The 17,576-nt window shown below is 42.3% G+C and overlaps 1 pseudogene; it reads right to left on the bottom strand.

Annotated features, from left to right (window-relative positions):
* Window positions 1-14,234, bottom strand: part of LOC135204032 (peroxisomal acyl-coenzyme A oxidase 3-like) — a 194,932-nt pseudogene extending 180,698 nt beyond the window's left edge.
* Window positions 14,235-17,576: the final 3,342 nt, after the last annotated feature.

The following is a 17,576-nucleotide window of genomic DNA, read 5'->3' as shown; positions in this document are numbered from 1 at the left end:
TTCTAGCGAGGAAATGGTGCCCAGCAGACTCATCCATTCCCTCGCCGAGCAAGTTTCTTTCCCCAAGAAGGCTGAGATCTTCTCTAATCCTAGCCGCTGACGTTCCTGGGACGGAAACGCTCGAAAAGCCACTGAATCCATCTGAATCCCCAGATACACGATGGACTGTGTCGGGGTCAGATGCGACTTTTCGAGGTTGACAAGAAGTCCCAGGGACTTCGCTAGGGCTAACGTGAACTGCAAGTCCTTCAGACACTTTTCTCTCGACGACGCTCTGATAAGCCAGTCGTCGAGGTAAAGGGAAACTCTTATCCCTGAAGAGTGTAGCCACCTCGCCACATTCTTCATGACTACGGTGAACACCATTAGAGCCATGGTCAGGCCGAAACAAAGAGCTCTGAACTGCCACACTATTTTGCCCAAGACGAATCTTAGGTACTTTCTTGAAAGAGGGTGGATCGGGATGTGAAAGTACGCGTCCTGCAGGTCTAAGGACACCATCCAGTCGCCCGGTCTCAAGGCTCCCAGAACAGAATGAGGCGTCTCCATCGTGAATTTGGTCTTTTCCACAAAAAGATTGAGCCTGCTTACATCTAGGACTGGACGCCAACCCGACGACTGCTTTGGTACTAGGAAAATCCTGTTGTAAAAGCCTGGAGACCCCAGGTCCGCGACTTGCTCCACCGCTCTTTTTTCGATCATCTGTTGGCTCGACTGGTGTCTGAAGGACATGCGTCTCACTTGGATGGCTTGGGTTTGAAGGAAGCTCTTCCTCTTGCAAGCCCTCTCCCTCGAGGAGCTGCTCTCGAGGGAGGAGCCCCACGAAAGGGTTTAACCTTCTTCGGCGGTCACACAAAAGATGAAGAAGTGGAAGGAACTGCCGGATGTCTCGAGGACTGGGCTAAGAGGTCCTGCGTTGCTTTTCTTGCAAACTGCTTGCCAGGTCCTTAACCAAAGTCTGGGGGAAGAGATGGCTCGTAAGAGGAGAAAAGAGCAGCTCCGCTTTCTGAGCTGGAGTAACCAATCTAGCCGTGAAGTTACACAGCAAAGCTCTCTTCTTCAGGAAGGCAGTCCCAAAATGAGAGACAAGCTCCTCTGAACCATCCCTGACGGCCTTGTCCATGCATGATAGCACGCTGGACAGCTCCTCCAGACTGCCAGACTGAGAGACTCTGGGCTTCTAGATTGCAGATCTAGAACTCCAAGCACCAGTCCAGGAAGTTGAAGACTTCAAGAGTCCGCAGCAGCCCCTTCAAATGATGGTCTGTCTCCGTAGGGGTCCATGTCACTTTAGCAGTGGATAAAAGGGACCTCCTCTGAGAATCTACCAAGCTGGAGAAATCCCCTTGAGCTGAAGAAGGGATTCTCACACCCACGTCTCCTTTGGTTTCATACCAAATACCTCCTTTACCGCTGAGTCTAGAGGGAGGAAGGGCGAAAGTTGTCTTGCCTTGATCCTTCCTTCGTTCCATCCAGTCTTGGAGTTTCTTGAAGGCCCGCTTAGTGGAGAGCGAAGTCTTCATTTCGACAAACTCCGGGGTCTTACATGTCTTCGAGGATGAAAACTGCGAAGGAGGAGACTTGGGAGCTGCAGGCTGGAACTTGTCCCCGAAGGACGAGCGCAACAGCCGCACAAGAACTTTATAGTTCGAGATTGAAGAGGCAGCAGAAGGTTCCTCTTCAACAGAGTCAGCAGGACTACTCAATTCTCCTTCTTCCCTAATCGGAAGAGGAGACCGCCTCTCCGGAGAGGGCGTACGTCTATCGGGTCTTGCCTTAATCAAAGACCCCCGATGTTTAATAGTAGAAGCCTTATCTAGGCTGTCTTCTTTGTGGCGTTTACCGCTCGAAGGAGGCAGAGCGTCCTGACGGCGATGAGCGTCCTTAGCGACGACCGTGGCAGCCTTACTTCCAAGAGAAGCGTCCTTACGTTTCTTCAACGAAAAGGTAGACTTTTTCTCAGGGATACGCGCCTGTGCGCGCAACCCAGCGTCCTGGTGCACGTCGTCTTCTTGCTCGGAGTCCTCCGAAGCGTCCTGAAAAGTGTCCTGCCGAGCGTCCTGCTGAGCGTCCTGCCGAGCGTCCTCTCGAGAATCACGGCAAGCAGCCTGCCCATGACGTTGAGAGGGAACGAAAGCGTACTGACGACCCGTCTTCTTAGCGGGCGAACGAGATCGGCGAATCGCCGAAGGAGACGCAATCGGCGAAAGAGACGAACGAGGAGAGGGAGAAGGAGACTGCTTCGTCCTCTTGACGGGCAGCCTAAGGTCCTTCCTCCGCTTAGGCTCGACTGCTGCTGGCGAGGCCCTCTGAGCCATAAGCGTTGATAACTGGTCCTGAAAGGGACAAAAGAATGTTTCTTCATTGAGAGGAACGAACAGGGGAGGCAGGGCTGATCCTGCGAGAAGACGAGGGGCGGGGAGAGGGGACGCCTCCTTCCTTCTCACAGGTACAGCTACCTGCTTCTCAGGGATACGCGCCTGTGCGCGCAACCCAGCGTCCTCGTCGGATGAGATTTTACCTCTCTTCTGAGGCGGAAAAGCGTCATAAGCGTCCGAAGAAAGTGGCGATACGGGACGTGAAGCGTCCTCAACATGAAACGTCCTTTTCAGCGGACGAGAGTCTCTCCGAGCGCTCCACCCCTTGCGCGGGGAGGACGCTTCGGAGGACGAAAAGCAGTTCTTAAGGATACGCGCCTGTGCACGCTCCTTGACAGCCTGGGACTTTGCAACAAGGCCTGCCGAAGGGACGCCAGATCGGTGGGGAGCCCCCGTAACCCTCTTGCAGCTTTCGACATATCCCCTCCCTGATTCCTGGGAGTCCGATAGCGGTCTAGGCCTAGAGGCATTATGGGGCCGATCTGACGCCCCCTCCACAACACTAGGGGCACGATCACGCACTTGCACTGAGCCAGTTTCCAAGGCTTTCACATTGGTCTCTAGAGTACGTAGAGACTCCAAAATAAGAGAAAGGGCATTACCTTCTCCAGACACAGATTCAGGGCCCGAAGGCAACAACACAGGTTTAGGAGATGCAAAATCTAGCAGGTGGTTATAGCAGGTTTGAAATATTAGCACCCTTACCTTTGGTAGAACCACTCCTGAAGGAAGACCTCCTGATCCTATCGCGTTCCAATTTACGCCGATAGGAATCATACACCTTCCAATCATCATCGGTCAATCCATCACATTCATTGCACCGATCATCCACCAAACAAACATGCCCCCTACAACTCATACATACTGTGTGGGGGTCTACCGATGATTTCGGTAGCCTCACCTTACAATCACTCCTCACACACACTCTGAAACTCACTGCACTTGATCCAGACATCACGTTTACAGAAAAGCCAATCCAAAGTAAAAAAACTGTCCACTATCGCGTATGCCAATCCAACAATCCAAAATCAATACCAAAAGTCAATCAGATACTTAAATGCGAGTCAAATCCAAAAAATCCTAGGCAGAGGTCTGTAAACAGTAGTTTACCGACCGGCGACAGAAAAAAATATGAATAGAAAATGGGAATGGTTCCTGATATCCGCCTCCCAGCGGCGGGAATGGGTACTACCACCTGGCCGGCCCACCTGCCCGTTTTGGGGGTTTGGGGATGTGGTTTTGTGGGCTTTTTTGCGGGGTTGGTGCCACGAGTTTTCGAAAATTGCTGTCGGACTTCAGAAAATACAGCTATATATATATCTGTCAGGTAAGTGGCATGAACAAAATAAATAGCATACACAAAGCAGTAACTTTGTGAATGGGTATTGCAATTTGTATAAGTACATATATGCACTAACTGTAGGTGCTGTAATTACCTTTGTATCATATTTATGCATGTACAAAATAATACATTTTTAATAAGGAGTTCATACAGAAAAGCTTTAAAACTTAAAAATTTGCATAATAAATTAAACAAACACTTTTGCAAGGTTTTGCAGTGTTTCTGGAGGATTTACAAATGTTCACACTATTGTAAAGAACTCGCTTATGATAATTAGTTAGGTTCCAATGAAAAGTTCACGCTATTGTGAATTCACGCAAATCCAATTGCGTAAGTTCGGGGTATTACTGTACCTTCCTCAACTGACCTATCGTTTTTTCCTGAACCACAACAAAGAGAGCATAAAATGGCAGAACTGAGGAAGTGACAGAGGAATCAACTTATCAGACAATCAGGCAATGGGGGAACAGGTGGAGAGCAACACTGGAAGGAAACGGTTCAGTAGGTTTATGACCAAACTTAATGAATTGTCTAAGTAATCTACTGGCTGCTTGCATCTTCCAATACTTCACAAAATCATTCTTCCTCTCATCACAGCACTCCTTACATTCTCCACAATGAGAAGAAAAAAGCACACTCATTACTCCTACAACTTAACACATTAGGTTTACACAAAACCCATTCCTACAAAGTCCAAAACTTCTATCTTTACTTGTTTAAATGAAATAATGTAAAAGCGGAAACAAGCACAATACCGTTAAGGTGAAAAACAGCCAGTGTCAAAATTATCACAGCTGACTCACACTATACATACAAGGACACAGCATAAAGAATTCTGATAAGAACGTCCACATTCCAACACCTGGTGTGAAATAGGTGATTAGGGACAGTTCATCAGGGTCAGCCAAGCATTATCCTTTTATTTATTTTGAATGCCAATTGCACCTAACAGCATTAATATGTAAACTAACTTAACAGAAGGTAAAATTCATCCCAAATTAAATGCATTTATCACGTACAGTACAATACATATGTCTGTCTTTACACTGTACTTAAAAATATAATTTATTTTCTACAGAAAGTCATAAAAACATACAACCTAATGATTCACTTGCCAACTAAAAATGATATTGTAATGATACAATTAAGTTTGTTCATACTTACCTGGCAGATATATATATAGCTGTATTTTTCCGAATCCGACAGAAATTTAAACACTTACGACACACGCAGTGGGAGTCAGGTGGTTAGTACCCATTCCCGCCGCTGGGAGGCGGGTATCAGGAATCTTATTTTCTATTCTATTCATAATTTTTATTTCCACTGTCTCCTGAGGGGAGGTGGGTGTACTTGATTATATATATCTGCCAGGTAAGTATGAACAAACTTAATTGTATCATTACAATTCATTTTGTTCATGAACTTACCTGTCAGATTATATATATAGCTGAATCCCACCTTGGTGGTGGAGTAGACAGAATAGAAGATTTTAGGAACATATATATGCAGATAATTGATATCTTGATTCCTTACCTGTTAGCATAGCTGACTTCGTGGTTACTGCCGCGTAAGTCTGCTTGTGTCTACTAGAGTTGCCAGCGAGTAGGAAAAACCTATATAGCTGGCACTCCAGCATGATCTGTCAACAGGGGCAGACCACGACGTGACTAGACCATATTGACCATACCATGAGGGCTAAGAAGTAAAATAAATATATATATAAAAATATATATCACCACCTGACCCACCTAGCCAAAGTTAAGGTGTGTAACTAAGGCTTAAGAGTTAAGAAGTCACCGTTGTCGGCGACTCAACTACTAAATTAAGAGCTCTTCCTAACCATTTTCTACAGGATAGGATGAGTGGTACTTCTTGCCCCCAAGATTGTGTCTGCAGACACGTATGGCCCTAGCGAGCAGCAGATCTCATATGCCATCTTCACATCTCGCAGGGAGTGTGAATTGAACACAGAGTTGCTTCGCTAAAACATGGTACTCAGGATGTTGCTGAGTGCCATGCTCTGTTGAAATGCTTCCGAGGCCGCGCCCTCACCTCGTGAGCATTCAAATCAAAAGATTTCTAAATCTTTTGTGCAAACACAAAGAAGGAGCTTTTTTGAAAGACCTCCTTAACAATAAAGCCAGGGTGTTCTTCGATATGGGCAAGTCTGGTCTTTTCGGAACACTGCAGATTGTCCGTACGACTTCGACTTTCTTGAGTTTTATGTAGATAAAACTTGAGAGACCTGACAGGGCACAGGACACTCTCTGGCTCCTGCCCCCTAACTTGTGCCATCCTTGCTTCCAAGCTCCTGGCCCAAGGACAAAACGGGTTTCCATTCTTAGGCCATAACGAAAAGCTTAGAGAGCACACGCCTTGTGTTTCTCTAAAGCCAAAACTTGTGACGATGGCTTAAAATCTCACTGACCCTCTTTGTCGTATCTAGGGTGGTTAGAAAAAAAATGCCTTCCTGATCACATGCAAGAAGTTAACAGGTAGGAGAGTTCGAATGCTTTGACATAAAGAAACTTCAGACTATTCTAAAGTTCCATCTTGAAAGCTTCGATCTGGACATGCACAGTCAGTCCGTCTGTACTAACGTCAGGTGACCGACCAGTTGACCAGTTCAGACGAATCAAGGACAGCAAGGCTGTACCCTGAAGACCATAAGGCACTATTCTTCGCTGAAGGATGAGTGTCTGGACTGCCTGGGCGATTCAAAGCTAAGCCCAAAACCCCTTGGGGGTGTATCAACGCAACCCAACGTCGTTAGCGAATCAACTCCTGAGCCACTCCTGACTCGAGCTTCTGGTGCCAGGAGAAACGGAGCGAGGAGCAAAAAGGCGATTCAGTCCCGGAAGGACGAATGCCTGACAGTCAACCTGGTCTCATGTTAAACGATCATCGGGGGTGTATAAACGCAACCGACTTCGTCAACAAGAAACTCAGGGCTACTATAATGTCTCCTGATCTCGCACGAGTGTCTGACTCCCGAGAAAACAGGTGAGACAAAAAGTAGATGGTGAGCGAGTTTCGAGATTTCACAGAACTCAAACGATCGTGAAGGGCTTTGTTGGTTTGACAGAAGCAAATCTCTGAGCCCAAAGGCCGTCAACAAAAATATTTGCGTATTCTTTAATAGTTGTGACTGCCAGCTTATCCCATTCTTCAAACGGAAAGGGAAGACTGCAATCTTATGCTGTAACATCTCGATAGTCTGAACGTAGTCAGACTCAGAGCGGAGAGGTTATAGGTACCCTTTCGTGTTAAAGGAGACCGACCTCTCTCGGAAAAGGCTCCTTGGAAGGACGTTGACCCACCTCTGTGAATCTAGGGGTCTTGAAGGCCAACCATGGGGCGATTAGCGTCATTGTCGCTCCCTGTGATGATATAAAATCAATCTTATTACATTTCCTAAGCGATTGAAAAAGGGGGGGAAAGAGACTAAACATCCATCCCCGTTCAATATCATAAGGATGCGTTTAATGTTACCGCTCCCGATCGAGAATAAGGGAGCAGAGAAGAAGAAGCCTCTTCGTCCTCAACCTAGCGAAAGAGATGAATGAAAGGACGTCCCTTAAAGTCTCCACAACTCTCAACATACTTTCTAAAGAAAGATTCCACTCGGAGTCAGTAGTTGCTGCCTTCGATCGAGACGATTCGAACGGACTTTTGCAATCCTGTAACGAACCTCTAGAGGATCGTTCCATTCTACGCCTGTTGTTATAATAGGCTCTTTCTCGTAAACCAGAACCGGGACCGAGAGAAGATACTTCCTAAGATATGCAGAGAGCTGTGGAAGATCAGAGTTGATATGGACCATGGTTCCAAAAACTCGTTTCGAGGACTGGAGGGACGACTGAATTGCTTCCACTTCTTTCAGATTATGATCCAGGACATCTGAAACCCTCTCCAGATGTCCGGCACCTTCTTCTATCACCTCAAGAGATACTTAACGCACCGAGAGATGTTCAGAATCATTCCTAGATCTTTAATAAAATTTTCAGTTTCCCGGTAGGAAAAAACTGTAGAGGGTCTGAATTGCAGTCTATTCAGGGAAAACAAACTTCTTTAGGAAGGAAATGGTCCCCAGCAAGCTCATCCATTCCCTCACACAGTATGTTTACTTCCCTAATAAGGCTGCGCTTTGCCTAAGCAAGAGAGCATATAATAGTGCAATGTTGAGGTAGAACTCCTAGTCCTATACCGTGCGGGTAACGAGCACCGAAAGGAGTAAGATATCTCTGTAGAACATATTAAGGCAAACGAATGCAATCTTTATTCATTCATGTAAGAAATCCCCTCAATCTTAGGCTAAAGTCCGTGATTGTAGGGCAGAGATACAGTTCGTCAGTCAATCCCGCAGGAGAGAGAGAGACGTAACTGCCAGCACAGAGATACGGTTAGTCAGTCAATCCCGCAGGAGAGAGAGACTTACCTACCGCGCATGACAGCGAACGAGTTGGTACTGGCTCGTTTGGACTGGAGGAGAAGGACAGTGACAGCAGCAGCTTACGATCGTCCGTCATAGTCGTCTCTTAACTTTATGCCTGGGTTGCCAGCTACCCTATTCTATGAAGAAAAAGAAAAAGAGTCCGTTATTTTTAGCATAAAGAGACTCTCAAGCTGGTATATTTAAGCGAAACACAGAAAATGCTAAATATATAGATGCGTTTGTGTCCGTCAGAACACTACCATACAACGGTAAAAGATAAATCGGAAACTCCCTGGCCTGGAAGGCTGCAGGGAGTAACGATTAAATTTGTACCTTTAAAATGGACCATAGACCTCTCGGTTGCCCATCCGAAGAGGTAACTACAGCAAGCGTATATGACTTCGAAACCAACCAGAAATAAAATAAACGCAAGGCAAAATATGAAGATTATATCACAATAAAGTTTGTTCATACTACCTGGCAGACATATATATGCTGAATTCGGAAATTACAGCTACATACATATCTGATAGGCAAGTTTCATGAAACAAAACTTAGGAGAATCGAAGCAGTCAGCTCAAGCTTCTTAGTTTATTGGACATAAGGGCGGGGGGTTCATTGACGTAGTCTACAAGTCTATTTCTTGTACGAGTCTGCGAATGACGAATGAGAGCTCTTCCGAATCTTGTCAATAAGAGCTTATTCGCTTACGCAATATCAAGTTAATGAGATGTTTGTCAATGAGAACTAACCCATTTACGGGACCAAAGAGATATTTTGTCAATCAATGAGGGGGATACCACTTACTTGACAAAACGATAGTATATTGTCAATGGGGGAAAGTCACTGAATTGACAAACGTAATCCAGGAAGTCGAGCATTTTATTTTCGATTCCGTCTCAAACGAGGAAGGGGCAAGAATCCTGTTAAGAGACTGGGCTTACGTCAGGTAGAACGACGATGTTCAATTCGGCAGCGTATAGTCCCGACTAGGAACTAACAAAATCTATCATCTGAAAAGCCCTTTCAGATGGGCTAAAAAGCTGGCAAAATTATCCTCTGGAAGAGAAGAAACTCTCCAACCAGCTTCCTCTCCCGTATCACAAACTAATGCCTGCTAAAGCTTAAAATTTATTGGCAGTATGGAAAAGGCAGTCCTGTCTTGCGCTTTCCTGAAGAGCGTACTTTTGATGAGTGCCTTTGCAAGAATCCTACTGACGTTGCCGAGAGAGTCCTGACGTGCAGGACATCGAGCCTTTATAACCCGTAACTGCCTTATCGCAAAGTCTTGACTGCGGTAGTGGCAACTTAAATTTATTGGCAGAATGGCAAAGCTTGCGGTAGAGCAAACGAGAATTTCCCTTGAGCTTTCCTTAACTCCATCCACCTATGCGAAACGCAATATTAATTGACAGAGACCTCTTGAATTCACGAAACCCAATGTCTTGCTGGGTTTCGAAGAAGAAGTTGTCTGTTCACTTTAAGCTTACTCCGAAGCACTGCCTACTTCACATTCTTTGCAGGTGAGGTAGAAGGTATCATCGAAGGTAGAGGTAAAAAATTCTTTAAGCCCAAATCTGAAACAAGAGCTTGAAGAGTTCAACAGAAACGTTCAGCCAGGCGACACACCTGGCGTGCGCTGGTGCACGCTCGGCGTCCACTGGAGCGCGCTCGGCGTCCACTGGCGCGCACGCTCGGCGTCCACTGGCGCGCGCTTGCGTGCACCCGCGCGCCCCTGGCTTGGGCGTCCGCTCTCAAAAGCTTTACTGCTACTATGACTTTCTTTTACGTATTCTCGGTGGAAAGACGGACACGAGTTCAGGCGACGTTCGCCTTCTTACTTCTCACTGAAACGCATAACGAGAGAGAGAGAGAGAGGACGTGAAGCGTCCTCTTCTATAAAGCTTCTATTTAGAGGGCGCGAGTCCATCCGAAAGCTCCAACCCCTGCGCGGGGAGGACGCTTCGGAGGACGAGAAGCAATCCTTCAGGATTCGTGCACGTGCACGCACTTAGGCAGTCTGGGGATTTTTCATCAGAAACTGCCGAAGGCACGCCCAGATCGGTGGGGGTTCCTCGTAACCCTCCTTCAGCTTTCGACATGCTCTCTCCCTGGTTCTGGGAGTCAAGCAGAGGTCCCGGCCTAGAGGCGAAACGAGGCCGATCTGACGCACCCTCCACTACACAAGGGTATCACGCACTTCTGCACTTCACTTTTACTCTCTAAAGCAAGCACTTTCGATTCTAAGTTACAAATCGAAGGAGTATCAGAGAAAGGGCAATTTCTCTACAGACACCTGCTTAGGGCCCGAAGGCAAACACTGCAGGGTTAGGGAGTAACAATTACAGAAGTAGCACTTCACAGCAATGAAGGAGAGCGAGCATCTCTCGTAGACATATACATAACCCGTAGGCCATACTACAGGGTTATGCAAAATAAAGTCTACAGGAAGGTTAGCAGGTTCACTACCCTGACTTTTGTTACTGATTAATTGCGTACATACGAATCATAACGTCTTCCTTACGGAATTAGACATGTTTACTGATTAATTGCGTACATACGAATCATACGTCTTCCTTACGGAATAGACAAAGTCTCACCACTACTTATGACAAATCTCAACAAAGAAGCAAGACCCATACCCCTCGTACATACCAAGTGCGAATCACCGAAGCTTTTCGGTAGCCACACCCTATCTTTGCAGACAACCCCGTCTGAAACTAGCCTAAACTAGATTCAGATATTTTATGCAAAAATGAATCAAATTCAAATCAATTTAAGATAGCGTATGCCTAGCCACAAACAAATCCAAGTAAAATAAATCAAAAGACAATTAGGATACTTAGCGGCAATGAAGTTTCCAAAATCCTAGACGGAGGTACTGAAAACAGGTGTTTTCAGCACCGGGCGACAGAAAAATTATGAATAGAAAATGGGAATGATTCCTGATACCCGCCTCCCAGCGGCGGGCGGGAATGGGTACTAACCACCTGACTCCCACTGCGTGTGTCGTAAGTGTTTAAATTTCTGTCGGATTCGGAAAAATACAGCTATATATATATCTGACAGGTAAGTTTCATGAACAAATTATTCTTTAAAAGTGAACCTACAGCAATCAAATTATTTAAAGTAAAACTCTTCCTTACGCTGTACAGCATGGTGCAATTAGTAATCAGGAATATCAGTGTATTCAACATCAATCACGACCTAAATCTGCTTTATTACTTTGTTAACTTAAGTTTGTATGGTTCAAGTGAGATTACTATCTAATACAGAAATTACATGATATATATTACCTGTTCAAGCCCTCATAACAAACTTACCATAAATGCAATTACATCAGGAGGATCCAGGTGCAGTTTCATAGTTTTCCAGTTGAATGAAGCTTTGTTTCTGTAACGGTCCAATGGCCCACAGGGGAGGTCATGAATAAGCTCATCAATATCAGTTCCACTTTCTGCCCCAGCTGAATACCTTGAAGTTGTTTCCATTCTGTTAAAACTACAAAGTAATACCACATGAGAAAGCTGAGCAAATCAAATCATTTTAAAATGCAGAGTACAAAGCAAGCAAATTAAAATAAGATAAGGTGTATCCTGCTTAATTTACCTATTTAGTGCTGCAGATAACAGCTAATTTTAATGTTGCACAAAAACAGAATTTTATTTTTTAATCATTCATAAATACAAACCACTGTTTTGATCATTCATAAATACAAACCATTGTTCAACATATGTCAATTAATAAATCTAAGAGAAAGCTTTTAACATATGCCATGAGGTCATCAAACTTCATTTAAATGCATATACATACAATATGGGAAAAATCACCTCTGTGAAAACTTTCTGTATTTTGATACTAATTATTATCATTTTTTTTTATGAGGAACACCATAAAGAGATTTGAAAGTCTTTGATTTTGTCTTTTACATAGCAATACATTTATTATGCAATATGACAATTTTTTAAAGTAAATTGTATTTTTCATTTACATTAGGAATTACTTTTGGCAAAGCTGGAAAGCAGCCACTAAACTCTTGAACAAGGTGGTTAGGCAGTAACTACCGTCTGGTAGGTTGGAATACCTGCCTACCCAGATGTAAACATTCCAGTTTTCCTTTTGGCCCAGGTTTCAGATTGAGGGGTAGCATGAGGTGGGCCTAATGTGTAAAGGACCTCAGGTTTGTATAGTTGGGAAAAGTACAATTTACTACTTTTAAAAATTGTGATTTGTTCCTACACAATATACAAACCCTCAGTCTTTACATTAGGAAGACTCACTGATTGGAGGGAGGAATCCGAGTGAGCCTCTTTTAACTGACTGGAGTTCTTCACACCTGTGCTACTCCTCCTGGTTGAAAGAGCGATGAGGAGTACCCTACCTTTGACATATTGATGAGAGTAAAGGAACTGCAAGATCAAATGTCCGTCTTCTGGACCTTTTTGAACAAGTGGGGAATTGTAACTCATATGAAGAAAGGCTAGGAATGATCTTAATAGTTGGAGGCAGTATATAAAAAAAATAGCACAGGTATTCCGTGCTCGATGCGTAAACTTACCGCATCAGATGCTAGTTCCAGCAAGTGTAGGTTCAAGTCCTATTCTCTGCCAAAAGGAGGGATGTGGGAGGAGGAGGAAGAGAGTCCAGACACTCGTAATGCTTCACACTTCCAGAACCACACCTTTGGCGAAATGCTACCAGTCCTGTTGAAGGAGCAGGCTAATAAACACAACTTGTTGAGCAGCCACCACATGTCCAAGGGAAAAGGGTTCCAAGGACTTGTGGGCAATACCCCAAGGTAGGAATACATATAAGTGGTCCAATGAGACTGCATTACTGTATCCAGACCAACAGATTCCTCCAGAATGCGAGGGATGGACTAAGCCACTGAATCCATGAGCTGTTGGGGGAAGCATCGAGGTGATGTCGTCACCAGCTACAGAAATACCTCCCCCTATCGTCTCAAAAAATCAGAAGAAAGGCGTGTCCTTAGGCACTTCCTACTTGGAGAGTCAGTACTAGGGAAACATTATCAATATCCATTTCAAGGATGTCAAGTCTTTTTTTTTTTTTTAATAAATACAGCAACACGCTAACAAGACAAAGTAATAATTGATCTGGATCATCAATTACAAAGTCCAAGGTGCAGGGGATCATGATGTATTCGAACCTGGTTGACCATTCCTGGTTATGAAGTTATGCCTCGTCGTGATACATTGTCAAATCCTGGGCTTGTCCCTCAAGGAATTCCTTCATTTTAAAATCTCCTAAATTACAGATGTTCACCTTTCCTGTCTATCACCTTATCTAAGATAATTACAGGTACTATAACATAATTATGTAGCCTATTTGTTAAAATGCCCACAAAAACAAGAAAGGACATTTTCAAAGAACCTGAAAAATCCCATGACATCAATTTCTAAAAGTGTCACTCACAAAAAAACCCTATTGGGGCAACATTTATCCTATTCGATTTCATCAGTACCTACTATCGCCATTCACAAGAAAACTACAATATTTTATATGTCCAAAATCGCATTCACCATTTACGGTAAATCTATGGGGGGATATTTATTAAGTTGCATTTCAAAGCGTAACAAAGGCAATTATCACTATGTTTACATCAGTAGTAAAATGTCACTCTGATGCGTTTGAGCGACATCACAGATCATGGTTGGTTACATAAAAATACACAGATCTGCGCATTGGACTACCTAGCTGTTGTATAGGTACTATTTCTATACAGTGGAAATACCTAGCAACCAGCCAATAAGGGTTTTTGAATACAAATCACTGTAGGCTGTAATCTGATTCTGTACATTTTTTTATGTTCCCAAAGTAAAATAAAAAAAAACGCTAAATTACCCAGCACATCACTAAGCCTATTAGGCCACTTTCAAGGAAACTAGTATTATTTTTAAAGAAATGTTATCTACCTAATACTATCTTTCCTGATGCACCTTTCCTTACAACATCAGGCATGGTTTATTATCTATAGTAGGTACTACCTATAGGTAGCTATTTGGCAAAGGGGTTTTTACCTACTGCATGCCCTTGCTGTCATCAACCATAGTTATTGGCGGTGGACCTCGCCTTTAACCAAAGAAGTAAGACTGCAAGGCAGCAGCTGTCCTTTTAGTAGTAGTTGCCTTTTAGTACGACACACAGGACCTAGTATGGTGGAAGTATTCTTATATCCCTACCACAGGGTGGACCGTACCTACTTGGCGTAAATACCTAGTACTACCTAGGCTAGTAGCTAGTAGTATGGAAGTATGTACACCAAAACCTGCCAGCTAGCTTATTACCTTGGGAAGAAAAACCATCATATCTAAGATGCAGGCCTACTTACTACACGTTCCTGACAATAGTAGCCTATAGTAGTACAGCCTTGTATTGATGGAATATCACCAAACATACTAAACATCTTAACGTCTTGGACAGATAACAACTCCTATGATAAGATAGCTACTAGGAACGGCCAATCAAAAATAAGCTAGGCTTGTAATCCATGTTTTTAGCGAAAATACTACCTAAGTACTACCGGTACGCCTACATTAACAATTGGACCAGACGAATAAATAATAGGCTAGCTAGGTAGTACCTAGTATACTACTAGGCTATAGGCTACCTAGAATTCCTAGTTTGCTCAGACCTTCTTTTAATCTCTTTTTAGCTAGCTACCTATAAATGACAAGCACCGAATTAGCAACCCTTCCTGAAAAGGTTTCATCCCTAACGATTATCTATTCGGCTGCTTGTGGACGTTATAACACTTACCTAATCGGCTTTCTGAGATAAAACAACTGCAAGAACGTAAGTACAACTTGTTGAATAACTCACATCAGATCAGACTTCGCTAGTCTCAGAGCTGACAACGGAGTAAAGTTCTAAACAAAAAAGTTAAGAAGAAGTTTTGTAAATATCGCAGACGGTGAATGAAACCGTAATCAGTAGTTCGTGTATTGTCTTTGGTTCAGGTCCTTACCAGGAGGGGGGTGGGGGGTGGAGGGGTCTGGGCCCCCAAATTTCTGGAAGTACATACTTCTCGTGACTATCCCTTTCATCGAACTGTACTTACAAAGTAATAAATAATTATTGATTTTTTTGGTTAGTCACAGTACATAACATAACAACAAAAACAATAATGTGCATGTTATCGTTAACATAATAATGAATCAATCAATAAAACTGAAGAAATATTCTTGAATTTCAGTGCAAACTCTCAACATTATAAGTAAAATTCTGTTAGCCAAAGTCAGTACTTTGAATAACATCTAAACGGGTAGAAGGGCATAGACCGCATACCCAATTTTTCATCTTAATATAACTAAAATAACATTTTCAAGTATTTCGTCTTGCATGTAGCTACCCATATATGCAATGCCAATTATAGAAGAAAAGGTCCAGTTTTGGGAAAACGACCCTCCCCAGCCCCGCCATGAAAAAACTATAGGTACGGGGCTGTAGATAGCGTAAATATAAGAGAGAAAAAGAAATGAGAGAGAACCATTAATAGACAAATGATAGAGAAACAGAGATAAATGGAACTTGTGGCTGACAAAGCTTGAAACAATGCTATCGTATCAATGATAAGCAGTGTTGTTACGAAGGACTGCATCACTTGTCCAGGAGTGAATTGGAGGAGATAACAAGACACTCAGAAATAAAGTTAGGTAGTAATTGTAATTTTAGGATGGACTTGAAGCTAATTTTGTACTAGTATGAGTCAAAGTGTGCCTCAATCATGGGCACCCACACATAGGGTCAAGGGTGGGGCACTTGCCCCGCCCCTCCTGAAAACCTGTAAAAAATTTATATATGTTTTACATTTATTACATTTAACTACATCACTTTGTTTTCCTTAAATCTTACAATATGTTCTTTCAGTTTATGTAAATTAAATGAATCATTATGCATTGTATAATATTTGTATACACTGCGTTGTTCTCTCCAGAAATATTTGAATTCAGCTGAACAGTATATGGACCTTTTAAAGAAAAACCAGTGTAACGTATATTTTCTTTATTGCATCTTGCTTCACTTAAATTATTGGCACCACAGTTCCACTTCATATTATCCCCATATATATATATATATATAATATATATATATATATATATATATATATATATATATATGTATATATATATATAATATATATATATATATATATATATATATAGTATATATTTGCCCCCTCTTGGAAAATATGCTGCAGGTGCCCATGGCCTCAATTACTTGTCGAGTGATCAACGGAGAATCTGGAACCAGGAATTCTTGGGTGGCAACTTTACAGGAATAACATTTAGAGAACATTCTTTTATAAATGTAACGTCAGTGAGACAGGCGGCCCAATGCCAATATCTAGGGCAGGTCCGAAAAACGCAAAAACAGGAAAACGAACAACACAAGTGGCGTAATCCAGGTAGAAGCAAGTCTTGTTGGACCTTGCAAAGTAGGCTTGTTGCACGCAGAATCCCTTACAAGTGCCTTGAAAACAAGATGTATGTTTTTTGTGCATAGGTATCATCTTTAATTCAGGAGTTATAGGATGATGGCCAGTTTTATTTTTCTGGCGAAACCACTTCTAGGAAAACGATTTACTATATATATAATATTTACATATATATATATAATATATATATATATATATATATATATATATCATATATATTTATATATATATGTATGCATACACACACACACACACACACACACACACATATATATATATATATATATATATATATATATATATATATATATATATTGCACTTTTATTGTATGTTATCTTTAAAAGTGTCTTTTTGTTCTCCCATAAGCTGATGACGCACAGAGAATTCATGTGCAAAACATTTCTTGGAATAAAAACTTGTCATTTTTACTCCTTGTATCATGGACTTCCCCTGGAGGTTTTATAATTATATATATATATATATATATATATATATATATATATATATATATATATATATATTTTATATATATATATATTTAAAGCATTTGCATAGTGGCATCAATAAGGTTTTGGCACGAATCTTCGTATCGTCAAAGTTTTAAAAGTGATGTCCAGACTCTTTCTGGAGAAAAATACTCGGATTTCTTCCATTAGCTGTTTGGTCATGATGCTGTTTCGCCGATCGTGGCAATTTTCAAGCAGCTAAAATTTAGTAAGTCACAGTCTATTGTTATTATTTCAAATTAAAACGTTATTATGCTGGCACACTTCTGCTCTTGCTATATATATATATATATATATATATATATATATATATATATATATATATATATATAATGTGTGTGTATGTATGTATATATATGAGTGTGTGTGTGTGTTGTGTGTGCAATCCATGAAGTCTCACTTCCTAGTTTGTGGCCACCCGTCCCTTAAGTTTCCATCTGTTCATCCTGCTTGTTT

Source organism: Macrobrachium nipponense, chromosome 44 (genome assembly GCF_015104395.2).
Source record: "Macrobrachium nipponense isolate FS-2020 chromosome 44, ASM1510439v2, whole genome shotgun sequence".
NCBI lineage: Eukaryota > Metazoa > Arthropoda > Malacostraca > Decapoda > Palaemonidae > Macrobrachium > Macrobrachium nipponense.
The sequence above is the reverse complement of the archived record's forward strand: the minus strand, read 5'-3'. Positions and strand labels throughout refer to the sequence as shown.